The sequence below is a fragment of the Enhydra lutris genome, unplaced genomic scaffold (genome assembly GCF_002288905.1).
Source record: "Enhydra lutris kenyoni isolate GAN:26980312 unplaced genomic scaffold, ASM228890v2 scaffoldscaffold79, whole genome shotgun sequence".
Classification (NCBI taxonomy): Eukaryota; Metazoa; Chordata; class Mammalia; order Carnivora; family Mustelidae; genus Enhydra; species Enhydra lutris.
In genome coordinates, this window is record NW_019154163.1 from 909,289 (window position 1) to 924,546 (window position 15,258).

Here is a 15,258-nt window from a genome sequence, read left to right on the forward strand (position 1 = left end):
ACATAGGAACTGAACCACTAGTTAAAATTAAGCATACTCTTCAGCATCAGATTTCACTAGTTACCACTAGCACTTAAAAAATCCTTTCCGTTTAAAAGACTTCTAAAATAACAGAAGCTTTCTGGTTCAGTATTTTGCAGGTTTGCTAAGTGAGAGGACAGAGAAAAGAAAATAATTTAGAAATATTGCTAATTGGAAGAGCTAGAACCCTGGGAGTTATTTTGAGATGTGGAAAACGCAGTGTCAATAAAAGAAGTGAGCCTAACTTCCTGAGTCCCTATCACTGCTTTTCTGGTTGTCCAAACAAGCAACTCTGCAACCCGAGCTCATTGCGACCAGTTCCCTATGAAAACAACAACAACAACAACAATCTTTATTTTGAAATGCATGTGTACGATTTTCTCAGGAAAATAGAATCACGTATTTTGGGAGGGGTAGTTAGAAAGATTGTTTTGGTCACAATCACCCTCATCACAGATATTATGATTGACTTTTTCCTTCATATACACATACATATATGGAGGTGTTTCTGTTTAGGTTATGAAATAAGCCTCAACAATGGAAACAGTGGTCTGAGTGACTTTTCCTTTCTAAAATTCAGTTCAAAGGGCCAAAGTTAAATGTTCTCCCAAAGCTTCTTTCGATCTTCATATTTTTCCTAGCTGTGTTGCATTTATTGTATGTATTACTTTAAGGAAGACTATGAATTTGCTTATTTCTAAGCAAAAAAAAAAATGGTAACAAAAAAACAAAAACAAAAAACAAAGAAACCCCTGATACACTCAAAGACAGCTTTTTACCGTTGTTGCATGATTTGTATCTCCATTTTTATATGCATTAACACTTTCAATTAGTGTAGTTTCCTCTTTTTAATCCTTTGTGCAAATTATATTCCTTAACACTAATTTTAATGCTTTAAATTGAAAATTTTCTGATTTAATTTCTTATCTTGACTCTTCAGGTGGTTTCCCATTTCAGTTTTAATATATTACACTCAATCCCTATGATTATTAAAGTGAATAAGCTTTAGTTTTCCTCAATTTATGTTGTGGAATTATTTTTGAGTCTTAAATTGGGTTGTGATCTGATAAATGGGTCATGAAAATTTAAGTTGCCATCCTCCATTTTTCCCCTCTGCATCATGAGAAGCAAGCAGATGAGACTGTATCATGTTCTCAAATCACTTTGATTTAACTGTTCTTATTAGGAAATCACATTTTCCTGGAGGATTTATCTGTATTTTAGTAAACTGTACCAATGCTGAGCAATTTGATAATTAAGGCAGAATGTGAGTATAATCAGGGATCTCTTTTAAATACAAACACTTCTCTTAAAATGGTATTTTTTGGATCAAATCTGTGAGCACAATTATACTCTTGATTTGGTATATAATTTTATCAGCCTGTTTTTGCTTTATAAAAGTCAACAACTGAATGTAAATTTATGATAAGGTAATGTGAAATAATTTCTAATCCTAGTGCCTCATTTTGATCTTTGTACAAACAAAAAGATTATTTCTCACACAATTTTGTTTATTGAAATTTAATGAAAGTTTTAAATAATAGTCTACAAAATGAAATATTAATCTTTTCTTTGCACCAATTAAACATAAAATGGAATTATCAGTAGAGAACAAGGTAGGCTCAACTATATTAAGGAGAAAATTTCAAACAGGTTTTACAAAAGTCCTTTCCCAAGGATCATGCAATTAGATTTTCCCTCTTTTATTTACACACCCTGCTCCAGGTACTCCTGAATGTGAATTTCACATTCTATAGCATTTTATGTGTCTAACTAGGTTAGGGAATGAAAAAAAAGGTGCTTAGAGACATGAATTAACTGTTTTAAAACTTGAGACCACCAATACGGCACTAAGGAGTTCTTTTGATTTTACTCTTCTCTCTTTCCTCTTCAAAAGGCCTGCTTTGTTTTGTTTTTTGGGTTTTTTTTTTCACTCACAAAAGAGTCTTGTTCTGTTTCCTCTGGGCACTGCTTCTCAGATATTTCAACCATTGCTGTTGTTACCCTTTGAGTAGTTTATTATTGCGCAGAACATAATGAAGCTAGGATTTCTATGTCTACTTCCTTCTGAGGAAGCCTAATCAGTTGCCCCAACTTTCATTGAATATCCCTGTGAGAGAAGTATAGTTACACTCTGTCCAGGGACAGAGAAAGGGAAGCATAGAAAAGTGGCTAGTGATAGGACTAAGAATATGTCCTTAGACTCCTAATGCCTTAGCCTGGGTCTTTTTGTTAAACTACATTGCCAAGGGACAGAATTCCTAGAATTTGTTCTCCTTTTCTTCAGTTGTAAACTTCCCTGCTAAAACTGAAACTTATCATCAGCCCTATGCATCTGGAGGCACTGAATTTTATTTATCAAATGACAATATTTTCGTAGTCTTTCAAAGTTAACAACTTCAGAGAGAGTTTCAATTCTCTGTGTCAGCAGCCACATTCCCCACCTTCCTTGCTCCAGTCTCACCCCACAGTAATACTAAATACTGAAACTAGTTGATTTTTCTGTCTGTTTGCACACTGACAGTATTGTTGTGATTCTGGTGTCTCACTTTGCAATAGCCTCCTAAGTGGCCTCTTTACTCTAGACTCCCACCTATTCTAATGCACCACTACAAACATGGTCAGGAAATTTATCTTTCTATGTCATCATTTTGACCATATCCTTCATTTAAAACCTTTAAATCTCCTCTTTGCTTACAAGATGAAATCAAAATTTTCCTCTGGTATTCATAGCTTACTCTTAAAACACTGAGCTTGCACCACAACTTCTCAACATAAATGACTATTATAAGTAAATGTAAAAGTTTCTAGCATTTCTGTTTCCTCAAGATCAGGGATTATACTGTCTTCAACTCCACATTTCACAGAGCACTTAGCATAGCATACATTGGAGATGTACAAGAAACATTTTAGTATGAATATAGGGAAGAATAAACCTTTCACTTCCACTTACTATTTACCACACTATTCTCACAATTTTGAATCAGAATGATAACTTTCAAAAGGTTCAAATGGTACATATATAAGGAAAGACAATGAATATATGATAATACCAGACCAACAATTAAAAAAATAACTTTTATTCATCTACTAATATATTTAGAAAACACAGGAAATTCAGATAAGTAGCAAGTACAAAGAAGTACATTAAAGTACTCAATGTTAACATTTTGGTGTCTAACCTTCTAATTCTTGTTTTCTTTTTCTACCAGGCAGTAATTTTGAGAGGAAAAAACTCAGAAATCTTTTATTCTAAATGAGATAAAGTGTCTCTTTCTATGGATTTGTTATTTGGTTATGATTTTTAGTAGAATGAAAGGTTTCTGAGTTTACTAGAAATAAAATAAATACATTCATAAACTATTATAACAAACCTGACTACTTGTTTTTAAGTCATTTAAATTAGATATTCAGAGGAGAAAAATGAAAAATGTTTCCCTTTATTACTTCTGGCTTTCCAAAAATATTTCAATATGAAATCTTTCCCCAACGCCCTGGCAGGGAAGGAAAAAACAATCTCAAATTTTATATAAAGATTAACTTTGCCAGTTTTCTCAGGGATGCTTCAAATGCACAGTAGCATTTTTATTATCTGTTATCTTCTTTTATTTTTGTTTGTTTGTTTTGAAAGGAAGTTAAATTTTCTGTGTGGGTACAAACTGGAAATTCGTGCTGAAGTAAAAGCAGAACTTATTGTTGCAAATGTGTCTTTAGTACTCCTTGAGTTGTGCACTTTCTTGACTTCCTCTCCTCAAGTAAGAAATTAGTGTAACATTTTATTCTACCAAGCAAGAAGAAATGTTTTCCCCCTTCAGTCACTATTCTGGCATACTTGTCAGACAACTGTAATATAGGAGAGAAAGGGCCCCGGGCTTGAAATTAAGTTGTTCCTCTGCCACTGGCTATTTAAAGAAATTCCTTCTCTTCTACTGTTTTGGATACGTAATAAACTTTCTTCACATTCTGAACCCCAATAAAAAAGTTAGCATCAATTTACTGCACTGAATAAACATCCCCTTATTTGTTTCAGATTGAACTTCACATTAGTATTTAGTTCCTTTGAGCCTATAAATAATAATTTTCGAGGTAAAATGAGCAGCAATCCAGATAAATGGCACAGCTGTAAATCAAAGGTTATCATTGCCACAGGTAAACAAAAAGAACACCATGATTTACAATATTAGCATATCTCCTACTACCAAATTACAGGTTTCTCTTCAGTGAGGAAGTACTCATTATGGTTATTGACAACTGTTAAAATACGCTTATTTTTGTCAAAGAATTTGAATCACGTGTATGACATAAAAGGAAAACATTTATTCAATGCTATGGTATAAAGGTTCATTTGCAAACAGTGTGTGTATTGGGGAAATCTGTCCTTCAGATTTCAAGGCTGTCTTTTTTCTACTTGAATAATAAGAAAAGTAATATTACTATAAAAGGAGACAAGAGATGAATGGAAATAAAGGTTCTGTGTTACAGTTCAACTACAAGAGGCTAATTCTTTTCATGCACAAGGAAATTGTTGTAGAGAATATTATTTTAAAGAAATATTTCTCTTGGGGCCCCTGGGTGGCTCAGTGGGTTAAAGGCTCTGCCTTCGGCTCAGGTCATTATCCCAGGGTCCTGGGATCAAGCCCCGCATAGCATCGGGCTTTCTGCTCAGCAGGGAGCCTGCTCCCCCCTCTCTCTGCCTGCCTCCTCTGCCTACTTGTGATCTCTGTCCGTCAAATAAATAAATAAAATCTTAAAAAAATATTTCTCTTAAAATGGCATGAGGCTTGGATGACATCTTGTATTGAGATATTGGCTGTAACAATATTTATTGTAAATGTCCCATGCTCAGTGAAGCCTTCCCCTAAAAGCTTGCATTATATCAATAATTACAAAACAAATTTGTCTCTACTCAATTACAGCCCCTTCCTGAAACTTATAGTAAAATGTTACAAATTTAAACTCACATTTAACTCAAGATTTGTATTTAAATCAACCCAAGAACTGAGGAAATATTCTCACAATTTGGGCACTCCTTGGGCCACAAGTGTGTAAGGGATTGGGAATGAACACATACAGTATAATGCATGTTACATAAGCATATTCATACTTGATGAATCACATATGGTTGCCCAAATTAAATCCTTCTTTCCTGCAGTCTGAGTCCAAAATTCTTTTCAAAACCGACCTTACAATGAAATAATGATTCTGCTTCCTTCACATTGTGTGACCTTGTTGGCCAATAACCACAATAAAAAATGGTATGGGCCAATTTTGTTGAAGGTCTTTAAAACATAGACCAAATGCTAAGGTCCTGTGTCCTGACATTTTGATATAAAGGGTATAAGTTTCAAATTCCTATTTTCATGGACACTAGGATGCCTGCTGGGGGAAAGAAGCTTTGAAGTTATCAGAAAGATTTTGTTTGTTTGCTTGTTTGTTTGTTTAATTTGAATGATCTGGAGCAAACTGTCTGTTAGTATTACCCAGGGTACTTAACAGCTCTGTTGCCCTTGTGGGTCAAACACCAGTGTAAGTAACTTTATCCAGAAGCAACTATTTGGATTTGTCCTATGTCTGTCAGTGAGACATTTGGATCCAATCTAAATACAAGCCTACACCAGGGTAGCTGCAGCACACATGAAACTTACCAAGGTCTCCTACTTTGAAAGCCCATTTTTTTCCGGTTTTTGTTTTGAAATACACATGTGAAGGGAAAAAGCAGACATCTGACATTTCAGTCCCTGTGTTGTTTGTCTACTCTTTGATCTGTCAAGTGACCAGAAATACTTAAGTGTCATTTGTCCCTATAGGTGAAAGCCAAGTCATTACATAAAGTTAACTACAGGAAAGTGTCTTCTCTCTGTTTCTCTCTCTCTCTCTCTCTCTCTCTCTCTCTTTCTCTGTCACACACACACACACACACACACACACATCTGAAATGTGCACTAGTCTTATAGACCACATGCCTTGTGGTGAAAAAACAATTGAGGGGAGAGATTAGGAGTTAAACTAAAAATTGTCAGAACCTGAAAGTCTAGCAACCTGCCGATTCTTTTTATTATTTTTGTTAAGCCATCAAGGTATCCATACATTACTTTCAGAATCTTTCACTTTCCTTGTTTAGTTCACTGTGCTCAATTACATAGGGGGAGTGTGGTGTTTTGAAATAATACTGCAGAAGTACTTGTAAATCTGACATACATTTTAAAATTACAGTTCAAAAACCATTCCTAATAACAATAATGTCCTACTTGAGGGAGTACCAGGTTTTTTTTTTTGTTTTTGTTTTTGTTTTTCACATTCAAATATGCAATTCAATGAGAAAGAGACAAAAAAGTACATAAAAGTTGATATGCAAGCTTTATGTTTTCCTACCCTTACCAAGTAGCTACTAAACTGTGTGTTATAAAGTTGAGAACTTTATCTCAATCTTAAAAACCCATGATCCTTTAAAGAGAGAACTGATGCTCAGAGTGATGGCCTTAAGTTTATTCATTGGCTCAAAAATAGTTATTTTTGTCATCCACTACTTATTAAGCCCATAGATTTTTTTTGTCAATTTGTCAATCTTTATATGCATTATGCAATTTAATACACCTATAAGTTAAGTGTAAATTATCTAATCAGGTAAGAAGCAGAGGCAGCATTTTATTTTAGAAATGTCTGCCTTTAAATGCTGATTCTTAAAAATTACTCCATAATGACACAGGTACCTAATAACTCTATGATACAGTAAGTATATGAGGTTTATATACGAGACTAAGCATTTTACTATGAAGATGAGCTAATGCTTGGAAAACCCTGAGCATAGTGCTTGGGACATGGTAAACGTTACCTAAATGTTAAAATCTCACTACCAAATTTCATAAGTAAGTAATAACCTCTTCTTAAAAAAGGAGTTTATAGTCTAATGGGAGAAGAAGACAAAAAAGTAAAATGTTTTTTTAAAAACAGGATTTAGGTCAATAGCTCTGATTAACAATGCAGTTATGATAAGGTAATACATAGTTCATTATATAGACAATTCTTTAAATGAGAAATTATTTTATTTCATTTCAAGTTTTTATTAAATTCCAGTTAGTTAACATACAGTGTAATATTAGTTTCAGTGCAGAATTTTGTGATTCACCACTTACGTACAACACCCAATGCTCATCACAAGTGCTCCCCTTAATACCCATCACATATTTAAACATTCACCCCGACAACTCACCATCCAGTAACCCTCAGTTTGTTCTGTATAGTTAAGAGTCTAGTTCCTGGTTTCATCTTTTTTTAATCCCACTCCGTGTTCATCTGTTCTCTTTCTTTTTTTTTTAAGATTTTTATTTATTTATTTGACAGGCAGAGAGGCCGGCAGAGAGAGAGGAAGGGAAGCAGGCTCCCGGCTGAGCAGAGAGCCCGATGCAGGGTTTGATCCCAAGACACTGGGATCATGACCTGAGCCAAAGGCAGAGGCTTTAACCCACTGAGCCACCCAGGCACAACCCTGTTTTCTTTTTAAAATCACACGTATTAATGAAATTATATGGTATTTATCTTTTTCTGATGGACTTATTTCACTTAGTATAATACTTTCTATCTCTATTCACGTCTTTGCAGATGGCAAATTTTCATTATTTTTCATAGTTGAGTAACACTCCATTATATATATATATATATCATATATATTATATATTCCCTTTTATATATTCCATATATGTTTATATCCATTGATCAGTCAATAAAAATTTGGGCTCTTTCTATAATTTGGCTACTGTTGATATGCTACTATAAATGTCAGGATGATGCATCCTTTTGAATGAGTATTTTTGTATACTTTGGGTGAATACTTAGTAGTACAATTGCTAGAATGTATGGTATTCTATTTTTAACTTTTGGAGGAATGCCCATAATGTTTTCCAGAGTGCTGCACTAGTTGGCATTCCCACCAGCAGTGTAAGAGAGTTCCTCTTTCTCCTCATCCTCATAACACAGGTTGTTTCCTGTTTGTTAATTTAGACATTCTGACAGGTGTGAGGTGATATCTCATTGTAGTTTTGAACTGTATTTCCCTGATGATGAGTGATGTTAAGCATCTTTTCATGTGTCTGTTAGCTATTTGTATTTCTTCTTTGGAAAAATGTCTATACATGTCTTCTGCCCATTTCTTACCTGGATTATCTGTTCTTTTTAGGTTTTTGTTTCATAAATTTATATATTTTGGATACAAACCCTTTATCAGATATGTCATTTGCAACTATCTTCTCCCATTCTGAAGGTTGCCTTTTGGTTTTATCGATTGTTTCCTTCACTGTACAAAAACTTTTTTTATCTCTATGACATACCAATAGTTTATTTTTGCTTTTGTTTTCCGTACCTCAGCAGACATATCTAGTAAGAAGTGCTAAGGCCCATGTCAAAGAGGTTATTGCCTGTGTTCTCCTCTAGGATTTTGATGGTTTCCTGTCTCACAATTAGGACTGGCAGTTATTTTGAGTTTATTTTTGTGTGCAGTGTAAGAAAATGGTCTAGTTTCATTCTTCTGCACATTGCTGTCTAGTTTTACGAAAACCATTTGTTGAAGAGACTGTCTTTTTTCCATGAGATATTCTTTTCTGCTTTGTTGAAGATTAGTTGACCATATAGTTGTGAGTTCATTTCTGGGTTTTCTGTGGCCTGTTTTTGTGCTAGTACCATACTGCATTGATCACTACAGCTTTGTAATATGACTTGAAGTCCAAAATTATGATGCCTCCAGGTTTGCTGTTCTTTTCCAAGATTTCTTTGGCTATTCAGGTTCTTTTGTGGTTCTGTACAAATTTTAGGATTGTTTGTTCTAGCTATGTGAATAATGCTGGTGCTATTTTGATAGGGATGGCATTAAATATGTAGATTTCTTTTGCCAATATAGACATTTTAACAATATCTGGTCTTCCAATCCATGAGCATGGAATGTTTTTCCAGTTCTTTGTGTTATCTTCAATTTCTTTCATCAGTGTTTTATGCTTTTCAGAATACAGATCTTTTACCTCTTTGGTTAGGTTTACTCCAGTGTATCTTATGGTTTTGGTGGAAATTGTAAATGAGATCAGTTCCTTGATTTCTTTTTCCACTGCTTCCTTATGGGTGTATAGAAATACAACAGAATTCTGTATATTGATATTGTATCCTGCCACTTAACTGAATTCATGTATGAGGTCAAGAAACTTTTGGTGGTTGGGGCTCCTGGGTGACTCAGTGGGTTAAACCTCTGCCTTCAGCTCAAGTCATGATCCCAGGGTCCTGGGATGGAGCCCCACATCAGGCTCTCTGCTCAGTGGGGAGTCTGCTTCCTCCTCTCTCTGCCTGACTCTCTGACTACTTGTGATCTCTGTCTGTCAAAGAAATAAATAAAATCTTAAAAAAAAACCTTTTTGATGGAGTCTTTTAGTTTTTTCTCGTAGATTATCATGTCATCCACAAATAGGGAAAGTTTGACTTCATCCTTGCTGATTGGATACCTTTTATTTCTTTTTGATGGCTGATTGCTGAGGCTACAACTTCCAGTACTATGTTAAATAACAATGTTGAGAGTAGACGTCCTTGTCTTTTTCCTGATTATAGGGGAAAAGCTTGCAGTTTTTCCTCATTAAAGATATTAGCTGTGGGTTCTTCCTACATGGCCTTTATGACGTTGAGGTATGTTCCCTGTATCCCTACTTTGTGGAGGATTTTTATCATGAATGGACGATGTGCTTCGTGAAATGATTTTTCTGCATCTATTGAGAGGATCATATGGTTCTTATCCTTTCTTTTATTGGTGTGGTATATCACATTGATTGATTTGTGAGTCTTAAACCACCCTGCAGCCCACAAATTATTCCCAACTGATTATGGTGAGTAATTCTTTTAATGTGCTGTTGGATAGAATTTACCAGTATTTGGTCGAGAATTTTTGGATCCATGTTCATCAGGGATACTGGCTTATAGTTTTCTTTTTTAGAGGAGTCTGGTTTTGAAGTCAGAGAAATGCTGGATTCATAGAATGAATTTGAACATTTTCCTTCCACTTCTATTTTTTGGAATAGTTTGAGAAGAGTAGGTGTTAACCTTCCTTTAAATATTTAGTAGATTACCCCCATGAAGCCATCTAGCCCTGGACTTTAGTTTCTTGGGATATTTGATGACTGATTCAATTTCTTCACAGGTTATTAGTCTGTTCAAGTTTTCTCTTTTTTCCTGTTTCAGTTTTGGTAATTTATATGTTTTTAGGATTTTATCTATTTCTTCAAGATTGTCTGATTTTTGATGTATAAATTTTCATAATATTCTCTTGTAATTTTTTAATTTATGTGTTGTTGGTTGTTATTTTTCCTCTCTCATTTATGATTTACATTTATGTGTCTTTTCTATTTTCTTTTTTATAAGACTAGTGAGAGCTTTATCAATTTTATTACTTTTTTCAGTGACCCAGCTTCTGGTATCCTTGATCTCTTCTATTGTTTTTCTAGTTTCTATGTCATTTATGTCTAGTCTAATCCTTATTATTTCCCGTCTTCTGCTGGCTTTAAGGTTCATTTGTTGTTCTTTTTCTAGTCCTTTTAAATGTAAGGTTAAGTTATTTATTTGAAATTCTTCTTACTTCTTGATATAAGCCTGTATTGGTACATTGAGACATTCTTCCCTCTTAGGACCACTTTTGATGCATCCCAAAGGTTTTGTACCTTCATGTTTTCCTTTTCATTTGTTGCCATTTATTTTTTTAGTTTCTTCTTTAATTTCCTAGTTGACCCATTCATTCCTTAGTAGCATGTTGTTGAACCTCCATGTATCTCTGTCTTTTCTAATTTTTCCTTGTGGTTGGCTTCAAGTCTCATAGTGTTGTGGTCAGATAATAAGCCAGTGTATTTGTCTTGTTTTTTATTTCATTCTTTTTGTACTTGTTGAGGTCTGATTTTTAACCTAATGTGTGATCCATTCTGGAGACTGTCTAATGTGCACTCTAAAATAATGTGTATTCTGCTGTTTTGGAATGAAATGATGTAAATGTATCTGTTATGTCCATTTGGTCCATAGAAAGCCATTATTTCCATTGATTTTCTTCTTAGGTGACCCAACCATTAATGCAAGTGGTGTGTTAAAGTACCATGCTATTATTGGGTTATTATCAATGAGTTCATTTATATTTGTTATTAATTGTCTTATATATTTGTGTGCTCCCAATTTGGGGGCATAAACATTTATAATTGTTTGATCTTCTTTTTGGAGAGTCACCTTTATTTTGATATAGTGTGTTCTTTATCTTTTGTTATAGTTTTTGGTTTAAAGTCTAGTTTATCTCATACAAGTATTGCTACTCTAGCTTTCTTTTAAAACCCATTTGGATGATAAATATTTCTCTATCCCCTCACTTTCAATATGCATGTGTCTTAGGTTTAAAATGAATCCGTTGTAGGCAGCATATAGATGGATCTTGTTTTTTCATCCTTTTTGACACCATATACCTTTTGACTGGAGATTTTTCTTTTCCACTTACAACCAGAATAATTACTGATGGATATGTACTTAGTACCATTTTATTACTTCTTTTGTCATTGATTCTGGAGGTTATCTGTTCTTTTCTAGTCTTTGTCACTTTTGGTCTTTCATTTCCACTCAGATTCCTCTTTAATGTTTCATGCAGAGCTGTTTTAGCAGTCTCAAATGCTTTTAGTTTTGTTTGTCTGAGAAACTTCTCACCTCTACTTCAATTCTGAATAATAGCCTTGCTGTATAGATTATTCTTGGCTGCAGATTTTCCCTTTTTGGCACGTTGAATATATTATGTCACTTTCTTCTCACTTGGTAAGTTTCTGTGGATAGATCTGCAGCTAACCTTATGGGTCTTCCCTTGTAAGTTAAGCACTTCTTTTATCTTGCTCATTTTAAGATTTTTTCTTTATCTCTAAAATTTGGAAATTTAACTACAATATGTCTTGTGCTGGCCTGCTTTTGTTGATTTTGATGGGAGTTCTCTGTCACTTCTGGATTTGGATGTATTGTTCTTTCCCCAGATTAGAGAAGTTTTAAGCTATTATTTCCTAAAATAAACCTTCTGCCCTCTTTTCTCTCTTCTTCTTTTGGAACTTCTATGATATGAATAGTATTACATTTAATGGAGTCACTGAGTTCCTTAAGTCTAATCATGTGATCCATCATTCTTTTTTCTCTATAAAAGGAATGTATTTTAAATCAAGAGGATCAAAAACCATGGAAAGGATAAGTGGAATTTGGTAGTATCCTGATTGATGGGTATAATTTGCATGGAGAAGGAAAGAGGAGGTTCTAAATTGATGGGGTTGCATGAGCAAAGTGAGGAAGGCTGAAGGGAGTTGAGGGAAATTGGAAGAGGAGGTGAACCATGAGAGACTATGGACTCTGAACAACAATCTGAGGGTTTTGAAGGGGTGGGGGGTGGGAGGCTGGGGGAACCAGGTGGTGGGTATTAGAGAGGGCACAGATTGCATGGAGCACTGGGTGTGGTGCAAAAACAATGAATACTGTTACGCTGAAAAGAAATAAAAAAATATTAGTTATGATCATAACATTTTTAGAATTTTGTATTATCTCTTAAAATTGATGATTCATTTAGAGCAGATTATCATAACCATTGACTGAATACACTGTTGTGTTTATTTAAGAGGTTGGGTTGTGTGATAAAAATAGCATAGTGTTGGGGTTAGAAAAGTTTTCACTGGCTGTTTTGTATAAGACATATTATATTTATAAAAAAAATGGACTTACATTTGTCTGTAAATGGATAATTTTCACCACCAAAGTCAGAATCCACACAGATACAGGATAATCATACATTGTGAAAAGCATAGTCTAGTGGGCTATGAGTATACATACTTGTGTGTATGACACATATATTAAGCTTAAGAAAAAGAGCAACATAGCAAATTAATAGAAAAAAAGGGCCACCTTTCTTTTATTTCTAACAATTATGGAAATAATTTCAAAAGTAGGAAGTATCAAAGAACATGCAGTAGAGAAACAACCATTTAGCCTTATCTTCAAGCACAAGCAGTACACATGAGTTAATAATTGTAATTATCTGTACAGTTAATGCCCTTAGAAACAAAGCATTCTTATATGTCAGGTGTTTTTGCAAACCATTGCAGTACTGCTAGGTTTTCCAGATGAATTACTGCAAGGATTAATCCTAGGCCTTAAAGAAAATCATAATCAATATCATTTCATAAATCTCTTTCACACCTGGAACTCAACTGTAGCAATTCTTTTATCCTCAATCCAATGGCATGTTTGTACACTTGCTACTGAGAATGTCAGAATGATGGAATCTTAAACATTCCAGCATATTTTCATCATTACTACCAGGTGTGGGTCTCACATAAATGAATATATCTGTAAACACTGAAGCAGCTTTGAGGTCACAAAATTGATTACCCAGGTGAATTCCCAGTTCCATTTATTATAGAACATCTGTACTTTATCTTCTAAAGTAGTGGTTGGGATGTATTTTGTATTCCAACTAGGATGGTCAGGCTTCCTCTTTTAAATTATTTTTTTAAAATTTGTTGATGTTAAAACAAATAAAAACAATGAATATTTTGTTGTTGTTTAGTAGATCCTATTTATTTACTTTTTTATTTATAATACATTTGTAATACAAGGGCTACAGTAAAAGAATCTGACACTAACAGACTTATGGTATCATGATTAACACAACGTGGCTAGGGAAACATTTAACTGTGATTTTTGGACTTCTGAAATGCACTCTATTCATTTGCAAAGCACAGCCAAACTGTATAGCTGTCAGAGGAACTAAAAAATGAACAACTACAATGCACTTAATCCAAAATGAGCTGAATAATGCAAACACAACTTTTACTTTTTATAGTGTTTTTCTCCCAATTCGTCAGATCAAAGAATTTTGCATACAACTAAGGCAAAATCAAACCAAATTAAATAACTATACTTATCCAAATATGTTAAATACTTTTATTTTTATTTATTTATTTATTATTTTGGCAGACATTATTGACTTAATATGGAATAGAGCCATGCAATTCCCTCTGGGTTGTTTATGAAGCTAGCAATAATACCAGGCCAATATGCAAATAACTCCCCTCTGACTTGTTTCTCAAAGAACTCAGGTTGGCCATGTTTACCTTCAGTGTGTATTACTGACTATAGACTCCACAATTTTAAAGAGGTCTGCATGCTTTTAATATGGACTTGCACAAAGTTATCTCACTCAACAATACTTGAATTTTGTAAATTAAAATAATGTCAAATAGTTTAAACAATGGCCAAAAGAAAAAGGACTCCAATATTTGGTCTTCAAGTCAAATATTACTAAAGTTCACCATTCCTTATTTGAAGGTAGCAAAAAGTTTCAGATGCTAGCACAGAGAACAATCCATGTAGGAGTAACAGACATTTAAGAGGACAGACCTTTATTTTTCTTAAAAATATGATCATTATGAATCAATAGGTTAAAAAATGTTATTCTAAATCTTAAACATGTTTCAATCAACTGTATTTATTTCTAGGAATATAATTATTTACTTCTGAATTTATTTCTTCTAAACTATTGTTGTTGCTTCTAATAACAGACTAATGAAGTAAAATAAAAGTATTTTCTTGTGTAAAATTGTAATGTTAATGATTTAAAAGAGAAACAGAATGCAACATCATCACAATACATTATTTAACATTATTTAAACATGCCTGGAATATCACTAATTAAGTCCATATCAACTTAACATAAAACATGTGCTACAACCATCCTATCTTTGACCTAGTATTTATTTCAGAGATTACCTACTTCCAACTGCCTATGCTGAAACTTTTTGTTAGGATTTTTTTTGTTTTTTTGAAAAATCTGTCACAATAAATATTGTTACATGATTTCGATAATGAGCATATCAAAGTGATTGCTTTCCTACAATTTCCTTAAAAACATCCCCTTCTTCCTCTTCTTCCAAAAACATGTGAAATATTTTTACACCAAATGCATGAAATATATATACATATATACATATATAATATTATATGTACATAATATATCTTAGATAAATAAATATGTGTAAATTGTGTAACATTTAAATATATAATTTCTTTAAGAATAAAAAATGTTGTCCACAATGCAGAAGGTCTTTTCCTTATAATTTTTGTGTTTTTTTTTATTTAAACCTGATGAATTGGAGGTCACATATGTAAGCCCTTTACACAGGCAAGAAAGTATCCTGTGCCCAATTAGCACATGAAATT